Source organism: Triticum dicoccoides, chromosome 3A (genome assembly GCF_002162155.2).
Source record: "Triticum dicoccoides isolate Atlit2015 ecotype Zavitan chromosome 3A, WEW_v2.0, whole genome shotgun sequence".
Taxonomy (NCBI): Eukaryota; Viridiplantae; Streptophyta; class Magnoliopsida; order Poales; family Poaceae; genus Triticum; species Triticum dicoccoides.
Window position 1 is genome coordinate 75,414,003 of NC_041384.1, and position 18,764 is coordinate 75,432,766.

Consider the following 18,764-nt stretch of genomic DNA (forward strand, 5'->3'; position numbering starts at 1 on the left):
CAAGATGATTTGAGCAGATATGGGTATATCTACTTGATGAAACATAAGTCTGAAATAGTTGAAAGGTTCAAAGAATTTCAGAGTGAAGTGGAAAAATCATCGTAACAAGAAAATAAAGTTTCTGCGATCTGATCGCGGAGACAAATATTTGAGTTACGAGTTTGGTCTTCAATTAAAACAATGTGGAATAGTTTCACAGCTCACGCCACCTGGAACACCACATCGTTATGGTGTGTCCGAACGTCGTAACCGCACTTTATTTGATATGGTGCGATCTATGATATCTCTTTACCACTATCGTTTTGGGGTTATGCATTAGAGACAGCTGCATTCACGTTTTAAGATAGGGCACCATCTAAATCCGTTAAGACGACACTGTATGAACTATGGTTTAGCAGTAAACCTAACCTGTTGTTTCTTAAAGTTTGGGGCTGCGATGCTTATGTGAAAAAGGTTTCATCCTGATAAGCTCGAACCCAAATCGGAGAAGTGCGTCTTCATACCCAAAGGAAATTGTTGGGTACACCTTCTATCACAGATCCGAAGGCAAGACATTCGTTGCTAAAATGGATCCTTTCTAGAGAAGGAGTTTCTCTCGAAAGAAGTGAGTGGGAGGAGAGTAGAACTTGATGAGGTAATTATACCTTCTCCCTTATTGGAAAGTAGTTCATCACAGAAATCAGTTCCAGTGATTCCTACACCAATAAGTGAGGAAGTTAATGATGATGATCATCAAACTTCAGATCAAGTTACTACCAAACCTCGTAGGTCTTCCAGAGTAAGATCCGCACCAGAGTGGTACGGTAATCATGTTCTGGAAGTCATGTTACTAGACCATGATGAACCTACAAACTATGAGGAAGCAATGATGAGCCCAGATTCCACGAAATGGCTTGAGGCCATGAAATCTGAGATATGATCCATGTATGAGAACAAAGTATAGACTTTGATTGACTTGCCCGATGATCGGTGAGTCATTAAGAATAAATGGATCTTCAAGAGGAAGACGGACATTGATAGTAGTGTTACTATCTACAAAGCTAGACTTGTCGAAAAAGGTTTTTGACAAAGTTCAAGGTGTTGAATACGATGAGATTTTCTTACTCGTATCGATGCTTAAAAGTCTGTCCGAATCATGTTAGCAATTGCCGCATTTTATGATTATGAAATTTGGCAGATGGATGTCAAAACTGCATTCCTGAATGGATTTCTGGAAGAAGAGTTGTATATGATGCAACCGGAAGGTTTTGTCGATCCAAAGGGAGCTAACAAAGTGTGCAAGCTCCAGCGATCCATTTATGGACTGGTGCAAGAATCTCGGAGTTGGAATATACGCTTTGATAAGTTAATCAAAGCATATAGTTATTGTACAGACTTACAGTGAAGCCTGTATTTACAAGAAAGTGAGTGGGAGCACTACAACATTTCTGATAAGTATATGTGAATGACATATTGTTGATCGGAAATAATGTAGAATTATTCTGCAAAGCATGAAAGGATACTTGAATAAAAGTTTTTCAAAGAAAGACCTTGGTGAAGCTGCTTACACATTGAGCATCAAGATCTATATAGATAGATGAAGACGCTTGATAAGATTTTTTCAATGAATACATACCTTGATAAATTTTTGAAATAGTTCAAAATGGAACAGTCAAAGAAGGAGTTCTTGCCTGTGTTGCAAGGTGTTAAGTTGAGTAAGACTCAAAGCCCGACCACGGCAGAAAATAGAAAGAGAATGAAAGTCATTCCCTATTCCTCAGTCATAGGTTCTATAAAGTATGCCATGCTGTATACCAGATCTATTGTATGCCATACCACTGAGTTTGGCAAGGGAGTACAATAGTGATCTAGGAGTAGATCACTGGAGAGCGGTCAAAATTGTCCTTAGTGGAATAAGGATATGTTTCTCGATTATGGAAAAAGGTTCGTCGTAAAAGGTTACGCCGATGCAAGTTTGACACTAATCTAGATGACTCTAAGTCTTGATCTAGATACATATTGAAAGTGGGAGCAATTAGCTAGAGTAGCTCCGTGCAGAGCATTGTAGACATAGAATTCGCAAAATACTTACGGATCTGTATATGACATACCCGTTGACTAAGATTCTCTCACAAGCAAAACATGATCACACCTTAGTACTCCTTGGGTGTTAATCACATAGCGATGTGAACTAGATTACTGAATCTAGTAAACCCTTTGGGTGTTGGTCACATAGCGATGTGAACTATGGGTGTTAATCACATGGTGATGTGAACTATTGCTGTTAAATCACATGGCGATGTGAACTAGATTATTGACTCTAGTGCAAGTGGGAGACTGAAGGAAATATGCCCTAGAGGCAATAATAAAGTTATTATTTATTTCCTTATAATCATGATTAATGTTTATTATTCATGCTAGAATTGTATTTACCGGAAACATAATACATGTGTGAATACATAGACAAACAGAGTGTCACTAGTATGCCTCTACTTGACTAGCTCGTTAATCAAAGATGGTTATGTTTCCTAATCATGAACAATGAGTTGTTATTTGATTAACGAGGTCACATCATTAGTAGAATGATCTGATTGACATGACCCATTCCATTAGCTTAGCACCCGATCGTTTAGTATGTTGCTATTGCTTTCTTCATGACTTATACATGTTCCTATGACTATGAGATTATGCAACTCCCGTTTACCGGAGGAACACTTTGGGTACTACCAAACGTCACAACGTAACTGGGTGATTATAAAGGAGTACTACAGGTGTCTCCAATGGTCGATGTTGGGTTGGCGTATTTCGAGATTAGGATTTGTCACTCCGATTGTTGGAGAGGTATCTCTGGGCCCTCTCGGTAATACACATCACATAAGCCTTGCAAGCATTACAACTAATATGTTAGTTGTGAGATGATGTATTACGGAACGAGTAAAGAGACTTGCCGATAACGAGATTGAACTAGGTATTGGATACCGACGATCGAATCTCGGGCAAGTAACATACCGATGACAAAGGGAACAACGTATGTTGTTATGCGGTCTGACCGATAAAGATCTTCGTAGAATATGTAGGAGCCAATATGGGCATCCAGGTCCCGCTATTGGTTATTGACCGGAGACGTGTCTCGGTCATGTCTACATTGTTCTCGAACCCGTAGGGTCCGCACGCTTAAGGTTACGATGACAATTATATTATGAGTTTATGCATTTTGATGTACCGAAGGTTGTTCGGAGTCCCGGATGTGATCACGGACATGACGAGGAGTCTCGAAATGGTCGAGACATAAAGATTGATATATTGGAAGTCTATGTTTGGACATCGGAAGTGTTCCGGGTGAAATCGGGATTTTACCGGGTTACCGGGAGGTTACCGGAAACCCCCGGGAGCCATATGGGCCATCATGGGCCTTAGTGGAAAGGAGAAAGGGGCAGCCCAAGGGGGCTGCACGCCTCCCCCCTTCCCCTAGTCCTATTAGGACTAGGAGAGGTGGCCGGCCACCCCTCTCCCTCTTTCCCCCTTGGGAATCCTAGTTGGAATAGGATTGGGGGGGAGTCCTACTCCCGGTAGGAGTAGGACTCCTCCTGCGCCACCTCCTCCTGGCCGGCGCCTCCTCCCCCCCTTGGCTCCTTTATATACGGAGGCAGGGGCACCTCTAAACACACAAGTTGATCCACGTGATCTATTCCTTAGCCGTGTGCGGTGCCCCCTGCCACCATATACCTCGATAATACTGTAGCGGAGTTTAGGCGAAGCCCTGCTGCTGTAGTTCATCAAGATCGTCACTACGCCGTCGTGCTGACGGAACTCTTCCCCGACACTTTGCTGGATCGGAGTCCGGGGATCGTCATCGGGCTGAACGTGTGCTCGAACTCGGAGGTGCCGTAGTTTCGGTGCTTGATCGGTTGGATCGTGAAGACGTACGACTACTTCCTCTACGTCGCGTCATCGCTTCCGCAGTCGGTCTGCGTTGGGTACGTAGACAACACTCTCCCCTCATTGCTATGCATCACATGATCTTGCGTGTGCGTAGGAAATTTTTGAAATTACTACGAAACCCAACAACTGCCACTAAGGAGGAACCAGAAATTCCTCAGCCTGAAGAACCTGCGATTGAGATTCCTGAGGTCGTGATGCAACTCACTGACACTCCTCTGCCGAAGCCAAAGGATCCATTCTCATGCAAGCAAAAGTTCAAGGCTGATGATTTCTTCGGCGAGCACGTATTCTTCGAAGATTACAACCCATATGACTCTGCTCGCATTAGGAAGAGGCGGTTCTGGACTGCTAGTCAAGCCAATTTCTATTCCTCAGTGTTGTTCAACAAGGAGAAGATTTTCTACCATGAGCATATTCCTCACGTGGATATGGAATCTCTGCCGTGCTTCGCACCAGTCCTTAGTGTTCTTCACGACGCTGGACTACTCAACTTTTGCTCTGACATCTGCAATTGGAATGAAAAACTGATTCTTCAATTCTATGCAACGCCGCACATCACCGGAGATGCTGAAGATGTGAATTCATGGGTGCTGTATTGGATGCCTGAAAACACTCACTACACTACACCAGCCTCTGAATTGCTTCATGCTCTACCACTCAGTCCTCCCCTTGAAGAAGCTCGCTGCATCTACAGTGAACCTGAGCTCACACATCATTACATGCAGGTGCTGATGAAACCTTTGAAACCAGGTCAAGCACCAAGAACCAAATTCCTCGTGAAGGAATTGTTGTACGTGCCCAGAACTGTCTATCGTATTCTTACGAGAACAATCAGTCCTATCAAAGGCCACGACTCATCTGATGAGGAAATTGTTGGCATCATGAAGAATCTGGTATTCAACATTGTTCATGGCATTCCTGTCAATTATCACGATTTCTTCATGAGGACTATGGCCAATGTTGCACTGTCTCCATTTAAGCTGAAGCCTTATGCACCTTGGATCATGAGATTCCTCAGGACAAGGTCTTCACTCAACTACAAAGCTGATTTCCAGAATCATCTCAGCTACTTGACCCCAATTGAAGTCCTCAAGCAGACATATTCTTTAGTTGATGGAAAGGGCAAGGCACCAGCTGTAATTGATGAAGGCATTCGTCCATTGGATGGTCAGTTTTGCAAAGCTGCATCTTATTCCACCAATGATGACTCTGCCACACATGACTCTGCCAATGCACCCAAGTCCACTCCTCAAGCCACTGCTCCGTGCGTGATGACTGACCGTGAACTTCTGCTTAGTCTTCACCAGAAGGTGGATTGAAATCACAAATGGGTTAACCGTCAGTTTGGTTCACTTCTTCACAACATGACTGCCACACACAATGCAGTGAAGAAAAACCACTACTACCTCCATCAAGTCTTCGGTCGCACCTGGGCAATCCTGTCACATCTGTATGGTGAAGAAGATCTGAAGAACATGGGTCTTAATGAAGATTTTGACTGGTCTGCACCTCCATCGAAGAAATTCAAGAAGGTCAAGGTTCCTTCTCTGGTGGCCAGCTCATATTCTTCATCGCGCGACACTGATGAACATGAAGATTTGGACGACACTGCGGCAGGCCCTACATCAACCAACGACCCCAACAACGCTTGCGCTCCTTCATCAACATGATTATCTTCAGGGGCGTTAGTCCTCATTTTCGATCCTTTTTGGTCATTCGATGACAAAGGGGGAGAAATATGAGTTAGTCTTCAAGCGGGTCTACCATATGGGCGTTTTTTTGCTAAGTTACAACTCTCGTTCTTCTGAAACTTTATTGGATCGAGTTGTAATCTTAAACCCGATGGTGCTCTGATACTTTTGATGCACTGTGCTCTGATACTCTTGATGCACTATTCTGCATGCTTATTCCTCATTAATATTATTGCACGCATGCTGAATTTCATCAAGCACCATATTTCATCATGCATTTCAAATTCTTCATATTATATGTTAAATGTGTGTATGAATTACAAGATATAGGGGGAGATCTCCATGATTCAACTCTTCAAGTGTGCATTGCTTCAAAAGCAAATTCCTCACTATGCACATCTTCAGGGGGAGTTCTTCTATATCTTGCAATCAAATTCCTCAATATCAGTATTTACACTTCATATGTTTATCCCCGTTGAAAACTTAACCTATATTGTCATCAATCACCAAAAAGGGGGAGATTGTAAGTGCATCTAGTGCCCCTTAGTGATTTTGGTGTATTGAAGACTTATAGGTTAAGGGACTAACGCGTGTGTGAGTGTACATAGGTCTATAAGTCTATGAGGAGTTTGATATTTACAGGAAAAGTCGACCCCTAAAAATGAACATCTTCGACTGAAGATTTTGGTATTTCTGAAGACTTTCATGAAGACTTTGAAAGTGAAGAAATTGGTGTGTCCGTGAAGACTTGATATTCATGCGAGGAATATGAATCTTGAAGACTTTCGTTTTCATAGTTTTGTTTTTCTCTTTCTTGAGTCATAGGAAACACCGTACTGTTAAAGGGGGTCGAGGAAATACTAAGGAAAAATTTCCATGTGATGCTCAACTCAAAATCCTACACCTACCAATCCCTTCGAGTGAAGCCATTGGAAATCTCATACAGTTCAGTCAATTTCTTTAGTGACAGAGACGAAGTTCTTCTGGTCTCTGAGGAATTTGTCCTGACTGAGGAGTTAGGAATTTGCCAGTGCGGATTGCCTACAGTGAGGAACATGATAGCCCTGAGGATTTTGCTACTCAAAATTCCGGCCGTTGCTGTGTTATGCGCCAACTGTCCCGAAATATCTATCCACCTAACGGTCATATCATTGAAGGGCATTTATGTCTTATCATGTCGGGCTGCTCCCTAGGCTATAAATAGCCGCCCCCTACAACCACTAGCTGATCGGCTGCTCCGAGAGAAACTAACACTTGTCATTTGAGAGCAACCCATCCTCCGAGGACTTTGAGCGAAAATCATCAAGTGAGGAAAAACCAAAAATCCAAAACCCAAACACCTACAAACCCCAAGTGATTGAGCATCACTGAAGAGATTGATCCTGAGTGGATCCGACGCTTGTTACCTTTGAATACTGTGCTTCTTCCAGACGGTTAGGCGTCATGGTCTAGAGCATCCAAGAGGAATTGTGGATCACCGAGTGACCAAGTTTGTGAATGTTTGGATGGCGCCTGAAGACTTACCACGAGTGATTGGACGAGGTTTGTGTGACCTTAGTTCAAGGAGAATACGGTGAGGACTCGGTGTCTTGGACTAAGTGTCCTTGACTGGGTGTCCGGGACTGTGTGTCCTCGAGTTTAAATACTCAGCCGCTCCAACCAGACGTACAACTGAGACAGCAGTTGGAACTGGTCTACCAAATCATTGTCTTCACCAAGCTTACTGGTTCTATTTCCTCAACTCTTTCATTTCCTCATAACTGTGCTGTGTGTTTGTTCATATCTGTGTTTAAAGACTTTGACTAAAGATTTTCTCAATTTCCTCAGTTCAATTTCTTCAGTCTGTTTGTCTTCGTCCTGTGTTATCCTATGATTACGCTTCCTGTACTTTGTGCCTGTCTTCATTTCATCATGATGACTATGCTTGTATTCTGTTATGTTTACTTTTGAGTACTTATTCAGCTGCTAGTAGTTCTTCGCTAAGGAATTTCCTCGCCGGCAAATTCCCAGTGAAGAATTTCGTAAAAATCGCCTATTCACCCCCCGTCTAGTCGATATAACGCACTTTCACCATGCAACGGATGCACTAGAGCTATAAATGTATGAAAGCTCAACAAAAGAAACTAGTGGGTGTGCATCCAACTTGCTTGCTCACGAAGACCTAGGGCACTTGAGGAGGCCCATTGTTGGAATATACAAGCCAAGTTCTATAATGAAAAATTCCCACTAGTATAGAAAAGTGACAAAACAAGAGACTCTCTAACATGAAGATTAAGGTGCTACTTTGAAGCACAAGTGTGGCAAAGGATAGTAACATTGTCCCTTCTCTCTTTTTCTCTTATTTTTTTAGCCTTCTCTTTTTTTATGGCTTTTCTCTTTTTTTTGGCCTTCTTTTTTTATGGCCTTTTTTTCCTCACTTGGGACAATGCTCTAGAAAATGATGATCATCACACTTCTATTTATTTACAACTTAATGATTACAACTCGATACTAGAACAAAAGATGACTCTATATGAATGCCTCCGGCGATGTACCGGGATATGCAATGGACCAAGAGTGACATGTATGAAAGAATTATGAACGGTGGCTTTGCCACAAATACTATGTCAACTACATGATCATGCTAAGCAATATGACAATAATGAATGTGTCATGATGAATGGAATGATGGAAAGTTGCATGGCAATATATCTCGAAATGTCATGGAAATGCCATAATAGGTAGGTATGGTGGCTGTTTTGAGGAAGATATAAGGAGGTTTATGTGTGAAAGAGCGTATCATATCACGGGGTTTGGATGCACCGGCGAAGTTTGCGCCAACTCTCAATATGAGAAAGGGCAATGCACGGTACCGAAGAGGCTAGCAAGGATGGAAGTGTGAGAGTGCGTATAATCCATGGACTCAACATTAGTCATAAAGAACTCACATACTTATTGCAAAAACCTACAGGTCATCAAAAACCTCGGTACTACGCGCATGCTCCTAGGGGGTAGATTGGTAGGAAAATACCATCGCTCGTCCCCGACCGCCACTCATAAGGAAGACAATCAAATAACACCTCATGTTTCAAATTTGTTGCATAACATTTACCATACGTGCATGCTACGGGACTTGCAAACTTCAACACAAGTATTTCTCAATTTCACAACTACTCAACTAGCACGACTTTGATATTATTACCTCCATATCTCAAAACAATCATCAAGCATCAAACTTCTCTTAGTATTCAAAACACTCTTAAGACTTTTTTTTACTAAGTTTGAATACCTAGCATATTAGGATTTTAAGAAAATTGCCATGCTATTAAGACTCTCAAAATAATCTAAGTGAAGCATAAGAGATCAACAAATCCACCACCGCGCTCTAAAAGATATAAGTGAAGTACTAGAGCAAAACTATATAACTCAAAAGATATAAGCGATGCACATAGAGTATTCTAACAAATTCCAAATCATTTATGGCTCTCTCAAAAGGTGTGTACAGAAAGGATGATTGTGGTAAACTAACAAGCAAAAACTCAAATCATACAAGACGCTCCAAGCAAAACACATATCATGTGGCGAATAAAAATATAGCTCCAAGTAAAGTTATCGATAGAAGTAGACGAAAGAGGGGATGCCTTCCGGGGCATCCCCAAGCTTTGGATTTTAGGTATCCTTAGATTATCTTGGGGGTGCCATGGGAATCCCCAAGCTTAGGATCTTGCCACTCCGTGTTCCATAATCCATCAAATCTTTACCCAGAACTTGAAAACTTCACAACACAAAACTTAAAATAGAAAATCTCGTGAGCTCCGTTAGCGAAAGAAAATAAAAGACCACTTCAAGGTACTGTAATGAAATCATTATTTAATTATATTGGTGTTATACCTACTGTATTCCAACTTCTCTATGGTTTATAAACTATTTTACTAGCCATAGATTCATCAAAATAAGCAAACAACACACGAAAAACAGAATCTGTCAAAAACAGAACAGTCTGTAGTAATCTGTAGCTAGCGCAAGATCTGGAACTCCAAGAATTCTAAAATAAATTGCTGGACATGAGGAATTTATCTATTAATCAGCTGCAAAAATAATTAACTTAGCACTTTCCAAATAAAAATGACAGCAGTTCTCGTGAGCGCTAAAGTTTCTGTTTTTTACAGCAAGTGTAACAAGACTTTCCCCAAGTCTTCCCAATGGTTCTACTTGGCATAAACACTAATTAAACACAAAAAACACAACCAAAACAGAGGCTAGATAAATTATTTATTACTAAACAGGAGAAAAAAGTAAGGAATAAAAATAAAATTGTGTTGCCTCCCAACAAGCGCTACTGTTTAACGCCCCTAGCTAGGTATAACAAGCAAGAATAGATCTAGGTATTGCCATCTTTGGTAGGCAATCCATAAGTGGCTCTCATAATAGATTCATAAGATAATTTAATTTTCTTTCTAGGAAAGTGTTCCATGCCTTTCCTTAACGGAAATTGGAATCTAATATTTCCTTACTTCATAATTGCATCAATCGTTCTAAGGGAAGGTCTACCAAGAATAATAGGACATGAAGGATTGCAATCTATGTCAAGAACAATAAAATCTATGGGAACATAATTCCTATTTGCAACAATAAGAACATCATTAATTCTTCCCATAGGTTTTTTAATAGTGGAATCCGCAAGGTGCAAGTTTAGAGAGCAATCATCAAAATCACGGAAACCTAACAAATCACACAAAGTCTTTGGAATCGTGGAAACACTAGCACCCAAATCACATAAAGCATAGTATTCATGATCTTTAATTTTAATTTTAATAGTTGGTTCTCACTCATCATAAAGTTTTCTAGGGATAGAAACTTCCAATTCAAGTTTTTCTTCATAAGATTGCATCAAGGCATCAATGATATGTTTAGTAAACGCTTTATTTTGACTATAAGCGTGAGGAGAATTTAGCACGGATTGCAACAAGGAAATACAATCAATCAAAGAGCAATTTTCATAGTTAAATTCCTTGAAATCCATAATAGTGGGTTTAGCAACATCTAAAGTTTTAATTTCTTCAATCCCACTTTTATCAAATTTAGCATCAAGATCAACAAATTCCGAATTCTTGGAACGCCTTCTAGGTAAGGGTGGATCATATTCAGTCCCATCATTATCAAGATTCATATTGCAAAACAAAGATTTAATAGGGGACACATCAATAACTTTTAGATCTTCATCTTTATTTTCATAGCAATCCGGTTTAGCGGCCATCTTATTAACTAAGGTAGCCTGCCTATCCGAAATTTCAGCAGTTAATTTCTCAAGATGAGCAATTTGGGATCTTAAACCATCGAATTCTTTAGACATATCATCAAGCTCTTTATTCATAAAACTCATAAAACTTTTCTGTTCTTTAAGCTCGTTTCTGAAGAAACTATTATGTTCAAATTGCAAGACCATGAAACTCCTGACATTGCTTTTGATTTCTTCTAATCTTTTAAGGTGAAGGTCACCAAATTTAGGTAGAGCCATCGTGACAAGCAAGCAAACTAACACACAAGCAAACAAAAAGCAAGCGGGCAAAAAGAGGCAAATAGAGAAAGAGAGGGAGGATAGAGAGAGAGGGCAAATAAAACGGCAAGGATGAAGTGGGGGAGAGGAAAACGAGAGGCAAATGGCAAATAATGTAATGCGGGAGATAAGGGTATGTGATGGGTACTTGGTATGTTGACTTTTGCGTAGACCTCCCCAGCAACGGCGCTAGAAATCCTTCTTGCTACCTCTTGAGCACTGCGTTGGTTTTCCCCGAAGAGGAAGGGATGATGCAGCAAAGTAGCGTAAGTATTTCCCTCAGTTTTTGAGAACCAAGGTATCAATCCAGTAGGAGGCTATGCGCGAGTCCCTCGTACCTGCACAAAACAAATAAATCCTCGCAACCAACGCAAATAGGGGTTGTCAATCCCTATAAGTCCACTTACGAGAGTGAGATCTGATAGATATGATTAGATAATATTTTTGGTATTTTTATGATAAAGATGCAAAGTAAAATAAAGGCAAAGTAAAAGCAAAAGGAAATAACTAAGTAGTAGGAGATTAATATGATAAAGGTAGACCCGGGGGCCATAGGTTTCACTAGTGGCTTCTCTCGAGAGCATAAGTATTCTATGATGGGTGAACAAATTATTGTTGAGCAATTGAAAGAATTGAGCATAGTTATGAGAATATCTAGGTATGATCATGTATATAGGCATCACGTCCGAGGCAAGTAGACCGACTCCTGCCTGCATCTACTACTATTACTCCACTCATCGACCGCTATCCAGCATGCATCTAGAGTATTAAGTTAAAAACAGAGTAACGCCTTAAGCAAGATGACATGATGTAGAGGGATAGACTCATGCAATATGAAGAAAACCCCATCTTGTTATCCTCGATGGCAACAATACAATATGTGCCTTGCTGCCCCTATTGCCACTGGGAAAGGACACCGCAAGATTGAACCCAAAGCTAAGCACTTCTCGCATTGCAAGAAAGATCAATCTAGTAAGCCAAACCAAACTGATAATTCGAAGAGACTTGCAAAGATAACCAATCATACATAAAAGAATTCAGAGAAGATTCAAATATTATTCATAGATAGACTTGATCATAAACCCACAATTCATCGGTCTCAACAAACACACCGCAAAAAGAAGATTACATCGAATAGTTCTCCATAAGAGAGGGGGAGAACATTGTATTGAGATCCAAAAAGAGAGAAGAAGCCATCTAGCTACTAACTATGGACCCGTAGGTCTAAGGTAAACTACTCACACTTCATCGGAGGGGCTATGGTGTTGATGTAGAAGCCCTCCGTGATCGATGCCTCCTCCGGCGGAGCTCCGGAACAGGCCCCAAGATGGGATCTCATGGATACAGAAAGTTGCGGCGGTGGAATTAGGGTTTTGGCTCCGTATCTGATCGTTTGGGGGTACGTAGGTATATATAGGAGGAAGGAGTACGTCGATGGAGCAACAGGGGGCCCACGAGGGTGGAGGGCGCGCCTGGGGGGGTAGGCGCGCCCCCTACCTCATGGCCTCCTCTTTTCTTTCTTGACGTAGGGTCCAAGTCTCCCGGGTCTTGTTCGTTGAGAAAATCACATTCCCGAAGGTTTCATTTCGTTTGGACTCCGTTTGATATTCCTTTTCTTCGAAACCCTAAAACAGGCAAAAAACAGCAATTCTAGGCCGGGCCTCTGGTTAATAGGTTAGTCCCAAAAATAATATAAAAGTGGATAATAAAGCCCAATAATGTCCAAAACAGTAGATATTATAGCATGGAGCAATCAAAAATTATAGATACGTTGGAGACGTATCACTCAAGTGGTGGTCGGAGCTGAGGGCGCTGAGGATTTCATCCCCACGAACAAGTGGCTCGGGACGGTGGACATGCCTGGCAGGATCGCCTTCATGAGCCTACCTCATTCAGGGGACGATCTCTGAGGCAGGGCCACAAGGAGGGGGCTCGGGAGCCACTGCGCTTCTACCAGCAGATCAAGGACAACAAGGACCTCGCCATGCTCGTCATCCCTCGCAAGTTCGTGGAGGTGATGAACACCTGGCTGGTCATCAAGCGGCTCCCGCGCATGGTCAGGCTGTCGGCGAACAAGCGGTGCGTGTTCTGGGTGCAGGTCCAGAACTTCGAGGGGCACATGGTGCTTGGCCGGGGCTGGAACTACTTCTGCCGCCGCCATCGGATCGTCCCCGACGACCTCGTCATTATGCCCATCTCAGGACTCGGACTGAAGGTTCAGATCTACAACCACGACTCCTCGGTCATGTGCAGGTTTCGTTGCAGCAGGCACAACTGCGTTGGTGGCATCGAGCATGCTATGTAGTTAAGTTAAGTAAGGTGTTAGTGTTGAAGTTTTATGGTGTGTGGGGAGACTTATCGGTACTTCTGTTGGGAACTTGTTCATATTTTGGCCAGGAGCAGCACCCTGGCGTGGAGCAGGGAAGGAGGATGCCCCTGTCGTTAATCTAGACTTATGCTATGTAGTTAAGTAGTTTGTTGTCATTTGCTTGCTTGCTTTTTTGATTTCTTTTGCTTGATTGCTTTTGTTTTGCTGTTGTGCTGATCATGTGGTGGTAAGGCCACCACATTTGAATAGGGTGAGCAGAACACAAACGTTGTTTGCAACCAAACGGCTAAAGTTTGCATCTGCTCACGCCCTAAGAAAAAAATGGCAACCAAACAACAGGGGGTAAGTGCCCCTCCATGCAATGCAGGTAACCAAACAGGTTGCACCTGCTGCATATGAGGCTGCATTTTAAGAACCATGCTGGCTGGAGATGGACATGCAATGCAACTACTGTTGCAAACTGCAACCAAACACGCCCGTATTGTATGGCCATCCATTTTCATCGTGAAATGAAGGCAATAAATGTGAAGCAACTTAGGGCATCTCCAATGCCGACCCCAAAACCAAACCAGACACCATATCCATTCGCGAATCGGTGGGACTGATCCACAGATAGTGATGCGGGAACTGGGCATCCAAACTTGTCCCCTAAATGTCCGCTCGGGTGGTCAATTTGAAATGCAAATGCGGCTGATCACATAGCGCACCCGATCACAACAAAAAGGAGGCAAATATGCATAGTTTTTACATGCCCGATCATTATATTCATGCAAAAAATTGGATTTTCTACCCCACCGAACCGGCAAACCGAGCCTGCACTCTCACTCTATCGCCGCCTCCAGCTGATCCTTCTGCTGCTTCAACATCTTGAAATGGACGGCTTGCACGATCATCTTCGCATCGTCATCCAAATAATCCATCTTCAAGGTCAAAATCTTCACCTCCCCCGAAGCAGTTGTGATCAGAACCTTCTTATCTTTGAGAATGGTATTCTTCTCTTCAAGCACGACCTTCTTATCTTCAAGCTTCTTTCTCTTCAAGCTTGAGCTTCTTCTCGGTCGCCGCCATCAATATGTTAAACCTCTCGGCCTTACATGCCACCTTGATGTCTGAGTGCTTGACATATGCCTCCTTCATCGCCAAGATGTCCTCAAGCCTCTCCATCATCTTGGTCGCCGCCCCTTCTCATTTCACCTTCTCCTTCTCTCATTTCACCTTCTCCTCCTCCCACTTCTTTCCCCAGAACCATCTCCTAACCTTCTTCGGCGGCTCTTTTATTGGGACGGTTGGATCATTCATTTCTTTCATGGTGCCCATGCCGACAGTCTTGGCGGAGTTGGCAATGAATATATTCCACTTGGGTTGCCCATTCAACTTCAACCAACAATGCACGAGGACGAAGTTCTTCTTCTCCAACTTCAAGAAAAAATTGCACGCACGGGAAGGCTATAAGTAAAGCAGTGACAAATTGCATATTTTATCTGGCCAAATGACCAAAACATAAAGCATATCTGGCCAACAAGTTGCATATCCGGCCAAATGATCAACACACTTGCTGGAGATTGGGAACCACTTTGCCACCGACGACGTGATTAATGGTGGGCGGTAGACGGGCAGACGGGTGGCCCTGGTTCCCCGTTCCTCGGCAACTGCACACATGTTTAACGTAGGCAGGCGGATGGTCGGGCAGTCGTTTGAACGTGGGGCAGCCGCATGCACCGGGAAGCGGCGAGGGCGACACTCTCTGCCGCCGCGCCGTTTTAATTCCTGAGCGTTGTGAGAGGTCATGTCGCTCTAAGCCGACATGAATGCGACACTGGTGCTCTGAAGCGGCGCTGGCCTTTTCACGCGGGAATGCGCATGAGTGCGGGTGGATTTTTTGGTGGCCCATAGTAGTTAGGAGTAGGCGTGGCAGCGGTTCGGACATCTGCAAAGCCCCTCAGTTTGTCTCCGATTTACGGAAAAAAACGTGTGCGGACCGATGTAGGACCGCTTGAATGACAAAACACGTCCGGACTGTACAGTCTGAACGGTTCCAGATAGTTTGAGAGTCGGCCTTGAAGATGCCCTTAGGCTTCAAACTTCTCCATCAAAATGGCCGCATCATTCGACTCATGTTCGGTTCAAGTAGAATTGGCCTAAATAATTTTTCCCTTTTATTTTTGCTAATTAAACACAATGTGTCTCTAAACCGGGCACGGCTATATGCTGCCATAAGCGATTCCTATTGCAGGGAGTTCCTGCTGGGCTGGCCCAGTGACCCCGCCCACTGACGTCATACAGACATCACCCATGTTTTTCCTTTTTTCTGCTCATATATATTTTCTTTATTTTTATATGGTTATATGTCAATATTATATGAATGAATGTTTGTGACATTTAAAAAATTCACATGTTTAACAGAATGTATGTGCAATTTTAAAATTTGTTTACACAAATGTACAAATTTTGTTCGCGTAACTCAAAAAATATTTGGTACATTTAGAAAAATGTACACACCATTTAAGAAAATGTTTGCGAGTTTCAAAAATGTTTTCTGCCATTTTCAAAACAAAATTGTATACAATAATGTTTCATACATTCAAAAAAATGTACGCGAAGTTTTAAAGAAAAATTCCGGCAATTCAAAAATATGTTCATGAAATGTTAGAAAATATGTATACAATGTAAAAAAAGTCCTCATAGGTTAAGAAGAAAATTTTCCATTAAAATGTATAATGTATTTGGAAATAATGTCACCGTGTATTCAAGTTTTTTCAAAACTAGTATTTTTTAAATTTACATCATATATTTGAAAAATGTCCAAAGTGTATCACAAAATCTTTCACGTGTGCTCTAAAAATGTGCATTTGTGTATCGAGAAAAAAGAGACATGTGTGAAAAAAGGAAACAAATAAAACCACCAAAGAAAAGAAAAACAAAAGGAAAAAACCAAGGACAAAGAAGAAAGAAAGAAAATAAAACCAAAGTATAACAAAGAAAGGAAAAATAAAACCAAAGAAAAATGAAAAAACCAATGAAAAATAAATAAAACCAAAGAAAAAAGAAAAAAATCATAGAAAACAGATATATAAGAACCTACAACACGCAGCGAACGAAACCTCGCTACTGGGATGGCCCACTAGACGTCACTCATAGGTTTTTCTTGAGGGGGTACAGCCGACATATATAGCCCCGAAACACTCAACCAATCCATTTGCTCATGCACGAGCGATATAGGACAAATGTAGTTCTTTTTTTTTTTGCCGGGAATAGATAATTCATTTCAGTGAACTGAATCTAGTCTCTCCTTTTTCCTTTTGTTACTACTCCATTCGTTCCTTATTATTTTGTGTGGTTTTACTTAATTTAAATTAAAACCACAATAAAAATTACGGAACGGAGGGAGTATCAGATTGGAGGACGGCTGAATATGGTCATCACCATCTCTTTTCCATCCCATTTACCTGGCTGATCGAAGGGAGTGGCGAACAGCTAAGCTATAGCTGTTATCGAAAAGAAAAGCTAAGCTATAGCTAACCCGTTACTGTCACGGTTCACCAGCGAGTAAACACCAGCGACGCACGCACGCCGGTGCCAAAAAAAAAAAAAAACCAGCGACGCACGCCGAGCGCGACGACCGCGACACCGTAACTTGCCTCCCAACCAGCAGGAATCAGCGGTACATTGCCACTGATGATATACCACCACGTCCAGACAAGGAAGAATACCACACAGGGTGACAGGGGCAGTACAAGTGTATAGTTTAAGCACGTTGGGGTTGGATGGGTCGAAATGGAATCCAAGAGAGGGGAGGAGAGGAGGCCAGGCCAGGCCAGTGCACGCCGAGATCTGGCAGCGTGGATAAAGAAATGGGCCGTGCGTGGCGGCCTAGCCTGGCATCCGAGCTGGGCATGCGCGCGGCCGCGTGTATTCAGATCGGTCAGATGTCGATCCGCCCCCCTGCCCTGCGTATGTGCATGCATTTGCATTTGCGCCTGCCCCAGGCTGGAGCCCCCATTATTTTGCCGCCGCGCCCCAACATGCCACCTTGCCACGCATCACCCGCAGATCCATCGATCGAGATATTTATTTATTTATGTTTATTTATAAGTAAATAATGATGATGCCGTAGTTTTCTTCGTCAACTAGGCCAGCGGATCACTGGCGCAAGTACGCCTTGCTGTCCTGTCATCGCGTGCGAGCTTAGGCATCGCCGTTGATCGGCGAGGAGACCCCGGTGGCTGTAGCCGCAGATGCGACTAGCCGGACGGAGACGACGTTGGCCGATTGGCGTGCGCCGGATCTGTCCAAGCGGCCATATGCGTTAATCTTATCGAAGAAAATAAAATGAATCACTAGTGCTGCAGTTTGTGTGGCAGATGTCATGCATCGCGTCGCGACCCACGACGAGTTCACCGCGCTGGGTCAACATTCAACACTCGACCTGTACCTTGGCTGGACTGCTGCACCGTACGGCACGTACAAAACGCGCGCGTGAAGCCATGATGATCCGTTCCAGTTCCAGAAGCTGCTCGCCTCCGTTCAGTTCAACAGTGACCCCGGCCGGCCGACGCGGCCACGTACCATACCACTGGCCGTCACTTTCTCACCTGGCCCGTAAGTACACGCCGCGTGGCGCGGGCTGATCTGACTCGGACCTTGTAGCCTGCCTCGCGTGGACCCATACGGCGGATCGACCTGCCCAACTGGGCGGCCGGCCGGACCTGACTAGGACCGCGACACGCATGGGGGGCTCCCGGATGGGTCGATGTCTCCGTATGCATATCGGGCCTGATTAGTGTTTCTATTTTCTCCAACGACGATTTCATCATCATGTACGCACTCAGCATCCATCCATCATAAGATCATCATAGCAGCTAGCATCTCAGCCAAAAGCAGTGGCGGAGCCAGGATTCAAATATAGGAGGGACCGAATACGTATATTGATATAATCTCGTTGGTAATTACTCGTCGCTCCTACTAAAATTGTCGATCGTTGGAAGGAGCCAGGCCCCTGCTCGTCCCCCTGGCTCCGCCCTGAGCCAAAGGTGACAGTAATTCGACCCATGGGACACCTTGCCAGTACTACCTCCATTTCAAGACATAAAACGTCGTACTATATCAAATCAGCGACAATTAATATGAATCGAGGAGAGTACTGATATTTTTTACTTATTTGGTCAGTGAGCACGCAAAAGAAGCTCGAGGACTTGGAAATGGAGGACGGTCAGCGGCGTTTATCCATCCATCCATCCATCTGAAGCCTCAAGGGGAAAGCACCTAGACAAGAGCCAGCCAAGCCCTT

General features: G+C 43.1%; 1 pseudogene; it reads right to left on the reverse strand.

Annotated features, from left to right (window-relative positions):
• Nucleotides 1-11,303: 11,303 nt before the first annotated feature.
• Nucleotides 11,304-18,764, reverse strand: part of LOC119267241 — a 50,694-nt pseudogene continuing 43,233 nt past the window's right edge.